Source organism: Balaenoptera physalus (genome assembly GCF_965194825.1).
Source record: "Balaenoptera physalus genome assembly, chromosome: 2".
Taxonomy (NCBI): domain Eukaryota; kingdom Metazoa; phylum Chordata; class Mammalia; order Artiodactyla; family Balaenopteridae; genus Balaenoptera; species Balaenoptera physalus.
In genome coordinates, this window is record NC_138883.1 from 50,849,831 (window position 1) to 50,863,749 (window position 13,919).

Consider the following 13,919-nt stretch of genomic DNA (forward strand, 5'->3'; position numbering starts at 1 on the left):
GTCTGGTGTGCAGTAGGCAATCAATCAATACTTACTGAATGGTGTTTAATTTTAGAAATCAGAAGCTTTTAAATCTAACCCAACCCAGATGTCAGGTCTCTGGGTGTCCCCACGTCCTCCAGCTTTTTGCAGTGAGATTGTCCATTAAGACTGAGTGAAATTGGCTAGAGTCTCCATCCTGTTTATGGTGGGTCGTCTCATCTCTGGGTCTTTGGAGGATTGTTCTATTTCTCCTGGGCATCTCTGCCGACCTTTTGCAATTTACTTCCTTACCTGCTGGCCCTTTTCTCTACTGCAGCTTTCTGCCAGACACCATCCCAGTTCCCTTAGTACCCAAAGCGCTCCCTCTCAAGGCTCTGTGAGTCATGGGGTGGTTACTCAGCAGTGCATCACGGCCAGCCGCTTAAAATAAAATATGACACATCTCCTTTTTGAATGGTCCTATGTCTATTCCCATCTCTGAGCTTTTTCTTCTTCATCTTTTGGACTTGGATGGCAACTTGCTGTGATGATTCTGGGTCCCTCTTTGTCTTTTGCCCTGCTCCTAAACTCCACAACTCCTGTTAATTTCTTATGCAGACCCAGCTTAGCTGTTTCATTATCTGGCTTTTGCTCATTCAGATTCTGTCCCTAGGATTTTATTTTCATGATGAAACCTGTCCATAATCACTAAGCAGAGGCAACAGAGGGTCGTGTTAAGAGGGTGCGCTCTAGGGCCAAACAAGCTGGTTCCAGATTGAGTCTCCACCTTTACTGCTAGTGTGGTTTCCCCATATTACTTCACTTTTACCTGTCTCAGGCTTCTTGTCTGTAAGATGGTCATTGTCATGATGTAAAATGGTAATTGTAACGAGGATCTAATGAGTTAGAATGAAATGAAATGAAAAATACTTTGAAAATGCCTGGCACATAGTAAGCACCTAATAAATCCTTTGTTTTTGTTTTTGTTATCTGATCTTTTTTATTGAAGTATAGTTGCTGTACAATATTACATAAGTTGCAGGTGTACAGTATAATGATTCACAATTTTTAAAGGTTATACTCCATTTACAGTTATTATAAAATATTGGCTGTATTCCCTGTGTTGTACAATATATCCCTGTAGCTTATTTTATACATAATAGTTTGTACCTCTTAATCCCCTACGTCTGTGTTACCCCTCCCCCTTTCCCTCTCCTCACTGGTAATCACTAGTTTATTCTCTATATCTGTGAGCCTGCTTCTTTTTTGTTATATTCACTAGTTTGTTGTATTTTTTTAGATTCCACATATAAGTGATATCATACAGTATTTGTCTTTCTCTGTCTGACTTATTTCACTTAACATAAGACCTCTAAGTCCATCCATGCTGTTGCAAATAGCAAACTTTCATTCTTTTAACTTTTTAAAAAAAATTACAATATATGCATAATCAAGGCAGCTTTCTCCCTGAAGAAATTCTTCAAACAGCTATTTAAGCAACTGTGCTTTTTCCTCATTACACTAATTCCAAGTCACCTGTTTATTTTCTAAGATGTTTTCTAACTATTGGCAGAATATAGGACTGGCTAAGAGCACCAGCTCAGAATCAGTAGGGCTTAGAACTTGGTTCCACTTGGTTTGCCTTATGTGATCTTCAGAAACTGATTAAGTTTTCTAAGACTCAATTTCCTCATCTTTCAAATGGGGACACTACTGCCCTCTACAGTGTGTGTGTGTGTGTGTGTGTGTGTGTGTGTGTGTGTTCAATGAGCTCATGTATGTAAAGCATTTAGCACAGTGTCCAGTGTGTAATCAGTACTTTATAACTGTGATAATTACTATTATATTAGTATTACTGTTACATTTTTTTAATAATCAAGAGAAATAACATGTGCTTCTGAAAGGCTGAAGAATTAAGTAGCACCTCACTTCATCACACCCTGTGGTGTGAAATATCTTCTTAGTTATTTAGAAGAGGCTATTAGCCTTGATGATCAATGGAGCTCTTACAGGAGAGGCAAGGGAAGAGGCATGAAATACATTTTGTGAAAAGAGCGATGGATCTGTCCCACGTGGCATTTTACCATTGGTGGAATTAAAAACTATGAAATAGAAAGCTTCTCCAGGAGTAGAGCCTTCTGCTGTCCTTTGACTGATTAGTGCATGGATGAATGTAAACTTGCTATCCAGCAGAGAGTCTGATTGAGTGATACCCTAATGGAGCCATTGGCAAAGGATAAACCAAGACAGAAACAAAGCTGCATTCCAAATAATGCTCAGTCCCTTTCTTGATACTTTCCATTATAATTCATTCCCATTAGAGGCACTTTGGACCGTTTTAAAGCTATTACATTGTAATTTCAGAGCTGACTGTAAATTCAAAAGAACACACATACATGGTCTCTTAACAATTCAAAGAAAATAGAAAGAAATATTAGATTTGCCATCCAGAATCCAAATTCCAAGACCAGTGAGATGTTGAAATACTGCTCTGCATTTCATTTGAACTCAATAGACAACACATTTCAGAAAAAAATCCAAACTTCAAATAATCATTACTGTGCTGATCATATAAACATATATATCAAAGAGGATAGGGACTTCCCTGGTGGTGCAGGGGTTAAGAATCCGCCTGCCAATCCAGGGGACGTGGGTTCGAGCCCTGGTCCGGGAAGATCCCACATGCCGTGGAGCAGCTAAGCCCATGTGCCACAACTACTGAGCCTGCATGCCACAACTACTGAAGCCCGTGTGCCTAGAGCCCGTGCTCTGCAACAAGAGAAGCCACCGCAATGAGAAGCCCGCGCATTGCAACGAAGAGTAGCCCCTGCTCGCCACAACTAGAGAAAGCCCGTGCACAGCAATGAAGACCCAATGCAGCCAAATAAATAAACAACTAAATAAAATAAATAAATAAAAACCAACCAAACAAAAAAAACAAAAACAAAAAAAACCCCAAAGAGGGTAGAGCATCAAAGATCCAAAGGAGGAAAGGACCTTTCAAGAATCAGAGGATCCTGAATTTAGTTAGAATCTTGAGCTAAGTTGTATAAAAATAGTATGAACAGTTGCTTCCTTGTTCAGGTGGCAGTTAAGTTATATGCCAAATCATTAGAACAGTACAAAGAAGAGTGTATCTGCTACAAACAGCAAGTGCCTAATACGTTATTCAATGGCACTGATTCTTCTCTATCTGGGCCAGCCAAGGGGAAAAAAAGTCTGACTTAGTTAAATGAAGGCCCTTGCTAAGAGTTTTAAGACACAAATTTTACTAGGTAATAAAGTTTATATAGCTATACCACATGGGCCATTTTGCAGGCAATCTGTAGTCAGGCACACTGTGGAATTTATTATTTTTCTTTCAATAAATATTCCTCACCATCAGACTTGTTGACTGCTTTAATTGAAAGAGCTTCAGCTTCTAGTACCTTCTTCCTAAGTCAGTAACTGCCTCAGGCAGCTTTGGAATAGAGGGGGAAGGAGTACAAGGACGAAGTTAGAACCACATTCTTTATTCTGCTGCCAGATGGTGTCCCTACCCTGCCCTAAGCTAGAGGAAAGGGCTGCCTTCTCCCCAGCCCAGCATCGAGAGACGCCATGATCAACTCAGGACCATTTCTGGGCCTAGAGTCAATTTTCCCTGACATTCGCTGTGGTCCTGGATGTAGTGCTGAAGCTTGTCATAGCAGGAAATAGTGGTGGAAGCTTAAAAAAAAAACCCAGAAAAACCAAACCCAAACCTGATTCATAAGTGAAGAGTCCTGGAAAGAATTTTAAAGATTATCTAGTCCTAATACCTCATTTTACAAATGAGAAAACTGAGGCTCAGAGAAGGGACCTTCACAAGTCACATGACGAGTTAGGGTCCAGCAGGAACATGTGTCTTCCCCACCCTCAGCTTCCTGACATTTTGGAGGCACATGCTCTGCTGTGTTTATCTACTTGAGTTCATCCTTTGTTGGAGAGCAGCCACACTGCTTGGCACACGATGGGCTTTATGCCCTCAAACAGCTGACTGACATTCTTCAGCTCTGCATAGAAACACTGAGTTTATTCATCAATATTTGTGCACCTGGATGGTATTGCAGTGTCTTCTTTGAACACGGTGAAACTTTTGGGTTATTACATAAAAACAACTCACTTTTGGGAGAGGTCTTTTGTATGTGGAGCATCAAGGAGGCGAAGTCTTCAACTTCTTTCCTATACTCCTCCAGTGAGAGCTCTTGTAGAGTAGGTACAAGCTGGTGCTTCCCAAGTAGTAGACTGTCTCCTGAAATGTACATAGTTCCAGCAGGCCAGATTCAGTGGTAGATGTGGCTTGAGTGTTTCAGTTATCTATTTCTAAAAATGTCCCAGGAGCATCTACCTACTGAGAGCCTCGTATGGACCAACGCTGGGATTCTGCCCTAGACTTCGGCACCTCCTCATGTCAAGCACAGCTCAAGAATTCCCCAGCATATGTAGGATAGACAGTGAAGCTTCATTGCTTCAGTATCAGTCTTTCACCTCTCTCATTAACCTCTCAAACGTGGAGGGTAAGAGAGGCATACATTTTTGAAACACTTTTGAGTTTTTTCTGTTTCTATATTCAGCCTAATTGACATTTGAATTGGGTGCAAATAGTGATCACACCTCTAGGTCTTTCTAACAATCACACATTACTGTTCTGCTTACATTTAATGTTCTGTGGTCATCTTCAAAGACTCCCATTAAAAGCATCCGGTTTTGTCTTCCCCTCCCCCTGCTGGGGAATCCCTCATCATGCTGAAGATTTTTTCATTCATCTCTATTATCTAATCCCCTTTCTCACATAAATCATGTTTTACATGAACTCCACTTTAACTTCCCACTGTATATTAGAGGATTTATATGATACAATTCATCTGTATAATAATCCTATGAGATTAAACTCTATTATTATCTCCATTTTATAGATGAGGAAACTGAGGTTTAAGAGAATAGTTCATTGCTCGTAAGTCGTAGACGTGGGATTTAAACCTTAGGCTTTCAACCAGTACACTATACGAGTCCCACCCGCCTTAAACTGGTTTAAGCATCTTAAATCTTGCTGTTGAGGTTACACACAAAATTCTGACATTTCTTGGTGACTGTTGGTACCAACGCCAAGCCAGGAGCAGCCAGGAAGCCAGGATTATTTCTGAACTTAAATTCTCATATCTTTAAAATCTCTTGTATTACTTGTACCTTGACTTTGCATTGCCACTTTTTGCAAACATCTTTGGTACTGAACTCTAAGAAATCTATTCTTCTTTTGGTTTCCTTGATTCTATTGTCTGTTGGGTGTATGGTCCTTCACATAAGGAGGGGGACAGAGAAGGAACTCAGCAGAAATGTGAAGACCTTAATATTCCATTTCACTTTTGGCTGCCTTCACGTATCGTGGGAAAAACCACATATTCATGTTTCAGTGACAATTTAGGAAGGAGAATGTTTTTCTTTAATATCTCTAGAAAAATCTTCAAGAATGGATTTTGTGTAATTTGAGAGTGGTTCCAGCACAGAAGTAGAAAATTTGTTCAATTTGTACCTATTGTTTTAATTTTTAGCTAATTTGGGTATTGTATGGGTCATCTTTGATCTGAAAACCTGTTTTGAAGGCGTTTCACATATTGAAGGAGACAAATTGATGAGGAATGTGGTGACGCCATCTTTTTCATTAAAAAAAAATCAGCTTCACAAATGTATGGACACCAAGGTGGGAAAGAGGGGGTGGGTGGTGGTGGTGTGATGAATTGGGAGATTGGGATTGACATGTATACACTAATATGTATAAAATAGATAACTAATAAGAACCTGCTGTATAGCACAGGGAACTCCACTTCTCTGAACAGTAGAAACTAACACAACATTGTAAAACAACTATACCCCAATTAAAAAAAAAAGAAAAAAAAATCAGCTTCTGTAGAAAGACTTTTGTGTCGCTTTGGGTTTGTGAAGCTGTGCAGTAGGTGTTTTTAGATATAGAAATATATAGTTAGGGGGAAATTTTATTGGCTTTGGGCTTAGTAAAGTAGAAAGTTTGGAACTTGGAATGGTCCCTGAGTGTCTGAGTCTTATAGTAGTGGTAATTAGAGAACTTTCTTTCCATTTGGTTTGAGAGAAGTCAAATGGATTGAGTAGAAGTTTCCTCTGACAGTATCTGAATAAAAATTCAGCTTACTGAGACAATACAGACACCACCAGACTACTATTTTATCCTAGATAAATGGAGTAAATGTGCCATCAAATAGGACTGACTCTGAAATCTCCAGATGTGCACAGTGTCTGATTTCTCTGGTGCATGTTCTGATTATATTTACTCAAAACTCCCTAGAGTTTTGTTTTTTCTTTCTGTTTTGTCCAAGTTTAATGAGAATGCTTGGCTGTACTTGTTGAAGGAAGACTAAGGGTAGGAATGTATTAATTTACTCTGGATGGCAATTAGGGAGATCTATAGCTATTATCGTCACAGATCCTGTCATCTGTCAATTTGCCAAGTATGGAAAAAGTATGATTGCTGCATTTTAATTTACATCATGAAACCACAGGGGGAGTGGCTACTTGAATTCTGTGAGTTCAGTTGGTTTTTGAGAACAAATGCAACCAGGAATTTTCACATTACATAGTCAATTTTGCAGAAACTTCACTGTCGTTGCTTCTGTTTACTTGTCTAACCATTGCAAGTATAAAATTTTGGGAATTCACAATATATGCTGATACCTTGATGAAGGAATTTTCTGGAAAGCAAGATTTATCACAACAGCAGTGTTGAAAAGAATAAACCTGAAGCCCATATAAATTGTGCAAATGCTGGGCTTGAGTTTGTGGCATTTTGAATAAATTAAATAGCACCAGTCTCGAGGTGCCTCTAATTGATGGTGACCACCTCTGTGAGGTTGGACTTCAGTATCCTCAGCCCTTCAGTCTTTCCCATCCTACCTCAGTGCCTTCCTTTCCCCCAAAGTTGGGAAAGATCTGAGATCAAGCAATCACTTGTGTTTGTTCACTGTATTTTTATTATAGTGCTATCGCAACTAGGCATTTACAGGCTAAACCTTTTTTTTTTTTTTCCTCTACTTAGGGGAATTCTCTGCCTCCATATTTCTGACAAAGAATGTGCTTAGGAACTCACTCTCTTCATTAGTAGAAGCAATACAATTCTACCACAGTAGGCCATCAAATTATGTAAGTGTTCGATATCCTTAGCAAAAAATACCAGTCCATACCTTGACTTCCTAGATATGGATATAATCACTACAAATAAGGAATAGAGAAATTTTTCTTTTGGGAGATTGGATTGGTAGTGGCTTACTATTTCTTTTCTTTTTCTTTTTTTTTGAATTTTATTTTATTTATTGTTTTTATACAGCAGGTTCTTATTAGTTATCCATTTTATACATATTAGTGTATACATGTCAATCCCATCTCCCAATTCACCACACCATGCCCCCCCACACCATTTTCCCCCTTGGTGTCCATACGTTTGTTCTCTACATCTGTGTCTCAATTTCTGCCCTGCAAACCGGTTCATCTGTACCATTTTTCTAGGTTCCACATATATGCGTTAATATATGATATTTGTTTTTCTCTTTCTGACTTACTTCACTCTGTATGACAGTCTCTAGATCCATCCACGTCTCTACATATGACACAATTTCGTTCCTTTTTATGGCTGAGTAATATTCCATTGTATATATGTACCACAACTTCTTTATCCATTTGTCTGTCAATGGGCATTTAGGTTGCTTCCATGACCTGGGTATTGTAAATAGTGCTGCAATGAACATTGGGGTGCATGTGTCTTTTTGAATTATGGTTTTCTCTGGATATATGCCCAGTAGTGGGATTGCTGGGTCATATGGTAATTCTATTTTAAGTTTTTTAAGGAACCTCCATATTGTTCTCCATAGTGACTGTATCAATTTACATTCCCACCAACAGTGCAAGAGGGTTCCCTTTTCTCCACACCCTCTCCAGCATTTGTTGTTTGTAGATTTTCTGATGATGCCCATTCTAATTGGTGTGAGGTGATACCTCATTGTAGTTTTGATTTGCATTTCTCTAATAATTAGTGATGTTAACAGCTTTTCATGTGCTTCTTGGCAAGCTATATATCTTCTTTGGAGAAATGTCTATTTAGGTCTTCTGCCCATTTTTGGATTGGGTTGTGTTTTTTAATATTGAGTGGCATGAGCTGTTGATATATTTTGTAGATTAATCCTTTGTCCATTGATTCATTTGCAAATATTTTCTCCCATTCTGAGGGTTGTCTTTTCGTCTTGTTTGTAGTTTCCTTTGATTTGCAAAAGCTTTGAAGTTTCATTAGGTCCCATTTGTTTATTTTTCTTTTTATTTCCATTACTCTAGGAGGTGGATCAAAAAAGATCTTGCTGTGATTTATGTCAAAGAATGTTCTTCCTATGTTTTCCTCTAAGAGTTTTATAGTGTCCAGTCTTACATTTAGGTCTCTAATCCATTTTGAGTTTATTTTTGTGTATGGTGTTAGGGAGTGTTCTAATTTCATTCTTTTACATGTAGCTGTCCAGTTTTCCCAGCACCACTTATTGAAGAGACTGTCTTTTCTCCATTGTATATCCTTGCCACCTTTGTCACAGATTAGTTGACCATAGGTGCATGGGTTTATCTCTGGTCTTTCTATCCTGTTCCATTGATCTATATTTCTGTTTTTTGTGCCAGTACAATACTGTCTTGATTACTGTAGCTTTGTAGTATAGTCTGAAGTCAGGGAGTCTGATTCCTCCAGCTCCGTTTTTTTCCCTCAAGATTGCTTTGGCTATTCGGAGTCTTTTGTGTCTCCATACAAATTTTAAGATTTTTTTGTTGTAGTTCTGTAAAAAATGCCATTGGTAATTAGATAGGGATTGCATTGAATCTGTAGATTGCTTTGGGTAGTATAGTCATTTTCACAATATTGATTCTTCCAATCCAAGAACATGGTATATCTCTCCATCTGTTGGTATCATCTTTAATTTCTTTGATCAGTGTCTTATAGTTTTCTGCATACAGGTCTTTTGTCTCCCTAGGTAGGTTTATTCCTAGGTATTTTATTCTTTTTGTTGCAATGGTAAATGGGAGTGTTTCTTTAATTTCTCTTTCAGATTTTTCATCATTAGTGTATGGAATGCAAGGGATTTCTGTGCATTAATTTTGTATCCTGCAACTTTACCAAAGTCATTGATTAGCTCTAATAGCTTTCTGGTGGCATCTTTAGGATTCTCTATGTATAATATCATGTCATCTGCAAACAGTGACAGTTTTACTCCTTCTTTTCCAATTTGTATTCCTTTTATTTCTTCTCTGATTGCTGTGGCTAGGACTTCCAAACCTGTATTGAATAATAGTAGTGAGAATGGGCATCCTTGTCTTGTTCCTGATCTTAGAGGAAATGCTTTCAGTTTTTCACCATTGAGAATGATGTTTGCTGTGGGTTTGTCGTATATGGCCTTTATTATGTTGGTGTAGGTTCCCTCTTTGCCCACTTTCTGGAGAGTTTTTAACATAAATGGGTGTTGAATTTTGTCACAAGCTTTTTCTGCATCTATTGAGATGATCATATGGTTTTTATTCTTCAATTTGTTAATATGGTGTATCACATTGATTGATTTGCGTATATTGAAGAATCCTTGTTGCATCCCTGGGATAAATCCCACTTGATCATGGTGTATGATCCTTTTAATGTGTTGTTGGATTCTGTTTGCTAGTATTTTATTGAGGATTTTTGCATCTATGTTCATCAGTGATATTGGCCTGTAGTTTTCTTTTTTTGTAGTATCTTTGTCTGGTTTTGGTATCAGGGTGATGGTGGCCTCATAGAATGAGTTTGGGAGTGTACCTTCCTCTGCAGTTTTTTGGAAGAGTTTGAGAAGGATGGGTGTTAGCTCTTCTCTAAATGTTTGATAGAATTCACCTGTGAATCCGTCTAGTCCTGGACTTCTGTTTGCTGGAAGATTTTTAAATCACAGTTTCAATTTCATTACTTGTGATGGTCTGCTCATATTTTCTATTTCTTCCTGGTTCAGTCTTGGAAGGTTATACGTTTTTAAGAATTCGTCCATTTTTTCCAGGTTGTCCATTTTATTGGCGTAGGGTTGCTTGTAGTAGTCTCTTAGGATGCTTTGTATTTCTGTGGTGTCTGTTGTAACTTCTTTTTCATTTCTAATTGTATTGATTTGAGTCCTCTCCCTCTTTTTCTTGATGAGTCTGGCTAATGGTTTATCAATTTTGTTTATCTTCTCAAAGAACCAGCTTTTAGTTTTGTTGGTCTTTGCTATTGGTTTTTTTTTTGTTTCTATTTCATTTATTTCTGCTCTGATCTTTATAATTTCTATTGTTCTGCTGACTTTGGGTTTTGTTTGTTCTTCTTTCTCTATTTCCTTTAGGTGTAAGGTTAGATTATTTATTTGAGATTTTTCTTGTTTCTTGAGGTAGGCTTGTATAGCTATAAACTTCCTTCTTAGAACTGCTTTTGCTGCCTCCCATAGGTTTTGGATTGTTGTGTTTTCATTGTCATTTGTCTCTAGGTATTTTTTGATTTCCTCTTTGATTTCATCAGCGTTCTCTTGGTTATTTAGTAACATAGTGTTTAGCCTCCATGTGTTTGTGTTTTTTACGTTTTTTTCCCTGCAATTGATTTCTAACCTCATAGCGTTGTGGTCAGAAAAGATGCTTGATATGATTTCAATTTTCTTAAATTTACTGAGGCTTGATTTGTGACCCAGGATGTGATCTATCCTGGGGAATGTTCTATGTGCAGTTGAGAAGAAAGTGTAATCTGCTGTTTTTTTGGATGGAATGTTCTATAAATATCAATTAAATCTATCTGGTCTATTGTGTCATTTAAAGCTTGTGTTTCCTTATTAATTTTCTGTCTGGATGATCTGTCCATTGGTGTAAGTGAGATGTTAAAGTCCCCCACTATTATTGTGTTACTCTTGATTTCCTCTTTTATAGCTGTTAGCAGTTGCCTTATGTAATGAGGTGGTCCTATGTTGGGTGCATATATATTTCTAATTGTTATATCTTCTTCTTGGATTGATCCCTTCATCATTATGTAGTGTCCTTCCTTGTCTCTTGTAACATTCTTTATTTTAAAGTCTATTTTATCTGATATGAGTATTGCTACTCTAGCTTTCTTTTGATTTCCATTTACATCCCCTCACTTTTTCCATCCTCTCACTTTCAGTCTGTATGTGTCCCTAGGTCTGAAGTGGGTCTCTTGTAGACAGCATATATATGGGTCCTGTTTTTGTATTCATTTAGCGAGCCTGTGTCTTTTGGTTGGAGCATTTAATCCATTCACGTTTAAGGTAATTATTGATATGTATGTTCCTATTACCATTTTTAATTGCTATGGGTTTGTTTTTGTAGGTCCTTTTCTTCTCTTGTGTTTCACACTTAGAGAAGTTCCTTTAGCATTTGTTGTAGAGCTGGTTTGGTGGTGCTGAATTCTCTTAGCTTTTGCTTGTCTGTAAAGCTTTGATTTCTCCACTGAATCTGAATGATATCCTTGCCGGGTAGAGTAATCTTGGTTGTAGGGTCTTCCCTTTCATCACTTTAAATATGTCATGCCACTCCCTTCTGGCTTGTAGAGTTTCTGCTGAGAAATCAGCTGTTAACCTTATGGGAGTTCCCTTGTATGTTATTTGTCGTTTTTCCCTTGCTGCTTTCAGTAATTTTTCTTCGTCTTTATTTTTTGCCAATTTGATTACTACGTGTCTTGGTGTGTTTCTCCTTGGATTTATCATGCCTTGGACTCTGAGCTTCCTGGACTTGGGTGGCTATTTCCTTTTCCATGTTAGGGAAGTTTTCGACTATAATCTCTTCAAATATTTTCTCGGGTCCTTTCTCTCTGTCTTCTCCTTCTGGGACCCCTATAATGCGAATGTTGTTGCAGAGGACAACCTTTGTTGTCCCAAAGGTCTCTTAGGCTGTCTTCATTTCTTTTCATTCTTTTTTCTTTATTCTGTTCTGCAGTAGTGAATTCCACCATTTTGTCTTCCATGTCACCTATCTGTTCTTCTGCCTGTTATTCTGCTATTGATTCCTTCTAATGTATTTTTCATTTCAGTTATTGTATTGTTCATCTCTGTTTGTTTGTTTTTTAATTCTTCTAGGTGTTTGTTCTTTAATTCTTCTAGGTCTTTGTTAAACATTTCTTGCATCTTCTCGATCTTTGCTGCATTCTTTTTCCGAGGCCCTGGATCATCTTCACTATCATTATTCTGAACTCTTTTTCTGGAAGGTTGCCTATCTCCACTTCATTTAGTTGTTTTTCTGGATTTTATCTTGTTCCTTCATCTGGTACATAGCCCTCTGCCTTTTCATCTTGTCTATCTTTCTGTGAATGTGGTTTTTGTTCCACGGGCTGCGGGATTGTAGTTCTTGCTTCTGCTGTCTGCTCTCTGGTGGATGAGCTATGTAAGAGGCTTGTGCAAGTTTCCTGATGGGAGGGACTGGTGGTGGGTAGAGCTGGCTGTTGCTCTAATACACGTTTTTATTAGGCAGAAGTCAATGGATTCTTTGAGGACGAATCTTTGGAAATACATAATAACCTTTTACTTGGCAATTGAGAATTTAAATGTTTCCACTGCCTCCCATATGTAATTCTTAGAGCTCAGGTTCCTCTAGACCAGGGCTTGGCATACTCTTTTGTCTAGGAAAGCTGCAGGCGACTAGGGGAGGTGCAGTCCAAACTCAAGGTGTTCTGGACAGTCCTCAGCAACCTGCTAGTGTTGGAGGGTCTCCTGCAGAGGCGGGGGTTGGCTGTGTCTCACCGTGAGGGCAAGGACACTGGCAGCAGAAGTTCTGGGATGTACTCCTTGGCGTGAGCCCTCCCAGAGTCCGCCATTAGCCCCACCAAAGAGCCCCACTATTTCTTAATGACCATAGAATTCATAAACTCTATAATCCATAAACCTTGTCTATTTCCCTTTTTGTGCATCTGTTTGGCATTTCCAATCACTAGACATTCATTCATTCATTCATTCATGTTACTGCATAACAGCAACTGAATAGCATGGGCGAAGAGAGCTACAATTGCAACCCAGTCCACTTTTTAAAAAATTTACTTATTTATATATTTAGTGTTGGAAATTGATTTACACCTTGGAGCAGGGCCAAAAGAAGACTATTCAGCCCCTATGGTATCTGTTGCTGGGGGAGCATCAGGCCATCTGCTAGGCTTTAATGAAATGTGGCAATAACGTTTTGGTTTGAAACACAGAATGCTTTTCCAAACCAAAATTAAACTTTGTTAGTAAGTGCAACTCAGCCCCTTTCTAATGGAAACTCCCTAGCTTGCTAGAAGAACCTCACATTCTGACTGGCTTTGACGTCAAAGGGTTAGTTGGAGTCAGTGTATTTATTTTCTATTACACCTGAGACAAATTATCACACACTTAGTGAGCTAAACAGTACAAATTTGTTATTTACAGTTCTGTCATTCAAAAAGTCCAACATGGGTCTCACTCGGCTAAGATCAAGGAATAGGCAGGGCTGCATTTCTTTTGGATGTTCTAGGGGAGATACATTTCCTTGCCTTTTCTAGCTTCTAGAGGCTGCCTCATTCCTTTGTTCGTGTCCCTCCCTCAATCTTCAAAGCCAGCACTGGCAGTCAAGTCCTTCTAACATTGAATCTCTCTGCACCTTCTTCTGTCTTTGTATCTCTCTCTCTAACCACAGCTGGGACAGTGTCTCTACTTTTAAGGACTCATATAATTAGAATGAACCCATCTAAGTAATGCAGGATAATCACTTCATCTCAATGTCCTTAACCTTAGTGACCTTTTTTTTGCCATATAAGTTAACATAGTCACAGGTTCGGGGGAGTAGGATGTCAACATCTTTTGGGCCATTATCCTGCCTCTTGCTGCAGGGTATGGAGAAGCTGTTCAACTCTGATAGTCTTTTCAAGTACATAACTTTAAATAAAGAAAAGT